General features: G+C 45.0%; 1 long non-coding RNA gene across 1 annotated transcript; it reads left to right on the top strand.

Annotated features, from left to right (window-relative positions):
* The first annotated feature begins 3,584 nt into the window (after positions 1-3,584).
* LOC127294463 (uncharacterized) lies at positions 3,585-5,002 on the top strand. The gene is made up of 2 exons (XR_007846658.1): positions 3,585-4,242; positions 4,343-5,002. It is a non-coding gene; the product is annotated as an uncharacterized lncRNA (long non-coding RNA).
* Positions 5,003-5,251: the final 249 nt, after the last annotated feature.

Genomic DNA, 5,251 nt, shown 5'->3' with positions numbered 1-5,251 from the left:
TCCAATCATGTCCATACAAATATGTGATGGCCTGCGTCTTGTAGACATACACCTCACAGACCGTGTAGGTGTTCATCAATTTGCCATTGCCATGTATAGTGAAAGACCCTTCATGCGGACACATCTGGTTAATCATTGGACGAAGTTCACAAGGTACAGTCTGCAGGTGAAAATTGATACTAATGTAAGAAGCAGGAAGACTAAAAACAAGACTTTACTATATGCCAATTCATGCTAAACCACTGAGAATACATACCTGTAACTCCGTGAAGGAGTTATTAGAAAGGTAGATAGAGCCATAGGAGGTGTTATATGCGGGGTATGTACATGGGCCCACCATATTCCCGCAAGCTCGGCATCGGGATGGTGAAGGAAACATGGGAGGTACTACTGGTGCGTAGCGCTGAATGTAAGTGGAAGAATTAGGTTGTGTAAAGTGCATAGTTCAGAGCAATGCAAATGTTGACAAGCGAGTGCATAACACTATGTTACAAACTGAACAGTCAAAATTTAGTGTATGATGAATATAAGCATGCTAATTTGGCATTTCCGAATTCCAAGAAGCGATGAAACGAGCCGGTGATAATATCAGAAATAAATCATGGCATGTATATGTGGCTTAAGAAAATATATCCGAACCCTTGGATGGTTACGGCCCGGCCGGTCCTTGGACTTGAGCTTATATAAGCATCCAGAAGGTGGGGCTGGCAGTAACTTGGTGGCAGCCTCTGCAGATGCCTCATCAGCAGCAGTTGCAATCCTTTTGACCAATGAAGGCTTAGCAGTTTCAGTCGCATATGAAAATTGATGAGCAACAGACATCGGCGGTGATATATAAAATGAATCTATGAGACACCGATGCATATAGTGCTGGATGTAAGTGGAAGAATAGGGTTGTGTGTGTTTCGAACTATTGGTAAGCATAATTAGACAAAGCCGGCAATAAATGTACAAATCAAATCATGTATGAGGATTAAGAAAATATACCTGCTTAAAAAGGATACCACCCAGCTGGCCCGTGGCCTTGTGCTTGAGGAGGTTTTCAGAAGATGGTGGCGGCACCATCATCTTCACAGCAGCCTCATCAGGATCATTTTTTATCCATTTGAGTAGAGGCACAGAAGATTCATCCTGCATATGAATAGCAACAGAACTCATCATTGATATTTAATAAATCTATGAGATGGACTGATGCAAAAAGTGCGGGATGTAAGTGGAAGAATAGGGTTGTGCATAGACAACAGTTGACAACAATGCAAATGATTACAAAAGAAGCCAACGAAACTCAACAGTTTATATACTGGATGAGACAGACTGGAAAGTGAAAAATTAGTGTATGATGATTGTAAGCAAACGCAGTGTTTCTGAACTTTTGGTAAGCATTAGGCAAAGCCAACAGTAATTAAACAGATAATAATAAAATCATGTATGTGGATTAAGAAAATATACCAGATTCATTAAAAGGTCACCACCCAGCTGGCCCATGGCCTCGTGCTTGTAGAGGTTTTCGGATGATGGTGCCGGGACCATCGTCCTCACAGTAGCCTCATCAGCCTCATTTTGCATCCACTTGAGTAAAGGCGCAGCAGTTTCAGCCTGCATAAGAATGAGAACAGATCTCAGCAGTGATATTGAATGACTCTGAGACAGACTGATGCGTATAGTGCTGGATGTAAGTGGAAGGGTATGGCTGTGTATGGATAACAGTTCACAACAATGCAAGGGTGTGTTCGGTTCTGAAACAATGTGGAATGGAATGGAATGGTTCCATTTCAGAGGAATGGAATGGTTACATTTTTTCGGTTGGGAAAAATGGAGAGCGGAACAGATCAAGGTTAAACTAATCATTTGCCTCAAAATTATAATTAGAAATTGCAAATGACATTTAATCTCAAAATCGTAATTAACAGCGCCTAATGGTGCTCTTTTAATCTAAAAATCGTAATTAACATCATTTTTTGTTGGGTTAGGGGAACTGGAGAGTAGATGAACATTACTGTATGATGATTGTAAGCAAACGAATTTGGTGTTTCTAAACTTTTGGCTTCGAGATCTTATGGGCTTCAACTATAGCCTACCCCAACTTGTTTGGGACTGAAAGACTTGGTTGTTGTTGTTGTTGTTGTTGTAAACTTTTGGCAAGCATTAGAAAAAACCAACAATAAACAGACAAATATCAAGGCATGTTTTATGGATTAAGAAAATATACCATATTCATTAAAAGATCACCACCCAGCAGGCGCGTGGCCTTGTGCTTGTAGAGGCATTTAGAAGATGGGGGCGGCATCAACATACTGGCAGCCTGATCAGCCGCAGTTTTGATCTTCCTTTTGAGTAAAGGCCCTAAAGTTTCAGTCTGCATATGAATAGCAAAACAAAAGGCAGACCTCAGCAGTGATATTGAATTACTGTATGAGATAGACTGATGCATATAGTGGATGCTCTTAGCCTTTTGCACCATGAACACTAGCTATGGACAGACAAAAAAAACTACTCCAGTTGACTCAGCTTTGTCTAGATACCTCCATCCCAAAGCTTAAGGCTTATTTATTTTTGGGAAATCAAAACAAGTAAAGTTTGACCAAAATTTTAGAACATTCTATCAACAAATATAATATTGTGTAGATACCGTAGGAAAATATATTTCACAACCTATTTAATGATATTAATTTTGTATTTTGCATGTTAATGATTTTTGGTAAAAGCTTAGTCAAACATGATATAGTTTGACTTTCTAAAAATAATATAATCCCTAAGCTTTGGGATGGAGGTAGTAGTATCTAGAGCTAAAAACACATCTAGATACATCCGTATCTACAGATAGTTGAGTCAATTAATTTGGATCTGAGGGAGTATCAGATTCAGACTACATCATGGTAAGTTGGTTAAAAAAATTACCCCTCGGCGGTCCCTGCCCAGCTCGGCAGTGGCATTTCGCTTCTTCTGCTGCAGATCGGGCCATGCTCCTGCAGCAGGTGGGGCGCTATTCTCGTTCCCCATAGCCTCAGCACGGAACCTGGAGGTACCAACCTGATACAGAGAATATAGAGCATGGTGTCACAGAGGCTTTATGCACAAACAGCTGAAGACATGTGCTACTTTAAGCATCTTCCAGAACAGGAACAGATTGAGGATGCAGACAGACAGAGTGGATAAGCAAACGGAGTACCTGCTTTGCGGGGCTGGGGACGCAGCTCAGGCTCAGCCAACTGCCCACATGCGTGGTGGCCTTACGCTCCATTGCCCCCACCACCACCACCGAGGTATTTCCTTTCCTGTACAAGCTGACAAAAGATACATTGAGGATCTGCAGAAACTACAAAGGTTGCAAATGTCGACAAATAAAGGAAGAACACCCCAATCCAAGCAAAGGTAGCCCCCGCCCCCACCCCCATCAATCACTCCCAGCGCGAGGGTGACCAGAAAGACACCCCTTCGCCCAGAATCTTTACTATTAAACGTCAAAGCGACCGTGGTACGTCGCTGCTTCCAGATCGATCAATCCATCGATTCCACCACCGGTGGCCCATGTTTGCAACAAAAGAAAGGCCTGTGGCCCATGTACAATCAGACTAGCCCAAATAATGCACTTTTTCTTTTTCGCTTGTCGTGGTCGATACCCGTCCTTAGCTTCTCCCTCCGCCTACGTTGCTCTCATCGCCGGCCCCTTTCCCTACTGTCACCAGCGGCTACGGCTGGCTGACGATGAGCGGGAGAGTGGGCCGGAGGGTAGATTATGTAGGTTTTCTTGTAGGTTTAGGTGGTGTGTTGAGCTACAGCTTCTCCGGCGTTTCGGCGAGCGACGCTGGCGAGGGGTTCGGTCCTCTCTCGCGGCGATGTCCATGGTGGACGTTGGTGCAGAGTAGATCGGGCCAGAGCTCATCTAATAAGGTCGTTCTTCACCCGGATCGACCGCGGATTTTCCTACTCTCTGTTTCCTCTTCGTGCTGGCGTGGTGGGAGGAGAAGGGGACGGAAGGAGCGGAGGATCTTCTGCTTGATTCGGCTGTTTAGGCGACTGTGGATGGCTGGCTTGGACTGGCTCTGCGGGTGGCCTTTGGAAGCTTCGTCTTTCTCACGGGGGACGGCGAGGATGCGGCTACGGTTGCTCGGGGGAGCTCCCCTGCGGCCCTGCCGATGGTCGTTCAGCGACGCGTTTGATTCTGGCGTCTGTGCCGCATGGCTCTTGCGGCAATCAACGCAGCTTGGTGCTTCCTTCTTCTTCCACGGCGACGACAGCCATGTATTCCTTCCCCTCCCAGATCTCTTGGATTTCTTTCCCGGTTTGATGGATGTGGATGGCTGGATGTTGCCCATGGATCTTTTGCTGTTTCATTTATCAGATCCGGGTGGTCTGATTCGAGTCCATGGTCTACAATTTTTTACGGACATTTGCAGTTCACTCATATCAGGAGCAGGATAGGATGCGGCAAAGTCGCGGACCGCTCGCCTGCATCGGCCAGGGTGCTCGCATGCATCGAGTAGCCAGCCTTCCGGCCCGCTATGAAGATGCTCTGCTCCTGGTCTACCCCTGCTCTTCACGATGTGCTTGATTTGGCCGCCGCTGTCCTACTTCTTTCGAATACGGCACCACAGCACAGGCGCCGCAACTGGGAATGGTAAGAGCGTTGGCCGATCTATGGCGGTGTGGCCCTGTGCTGTCCCAGGCGCACGAATCGCCGGCTACAAGCACAGGCACAGCGTGACCTCCCACCCTGATGAGTGATGATTATGCTGTACAAAAAAACTGGCTACATTGGTCAGACGGGCTGATCCTTTCCGTAAGCACATGCTCACTGTTTTTTGCATACCTGATCAATTTGCTCCCTGATCAGTGATGTGTATGACCTGTAAAAGCTTATAAATGGCGGGCTACATATGCCAGATGAGCGGATTGATACCAACATGGCAATCTTGGAATACAACTCACGATTTTTATCAGTGCTTCATCAGATATTGTTCTATAGAATGGAGATCTATACAATTGAATTGGTTGTTTCTCAGCATATTGTATTACAGATGCACTAACACGACAGGCTGCAGAGTTTATCGTCTCCTATATTTCTTTCTCTGGTACTCCAGGATGATTGGTAAAGCCCGGACAAAGTCTTTACGAGTTTGCTTGATGTGGAAGCTTATTTTAACAGCGACAAACTATTATTTGGAAATGCAAGAAAGATGTGTTTTACGCTTATGACATTGTTTATCATACGTCGATTTGCACCATTGAATCATAAATCTGCATGACAAAA

The sequence above is a fragment of the Lolium perenne genome, chromosome 4 (assembly GCF_019359855.2).
Source record: "Lolium perenne isolate Kyuss_39 chromosome 4, Kyuss_2.0, whole genome shotgun sequence".
In the NCBI taxonomy this organism is placed as follows: domain Eukaryota; kingdom Viridiplantae; phylum Streptophyta; class Magnoliopsida; order Poales; family Poaceae; genus Lolium; species Lolium perenne.
This window is presented reverse-complemented; position numbering and strand designations above follow the sequence as displayed.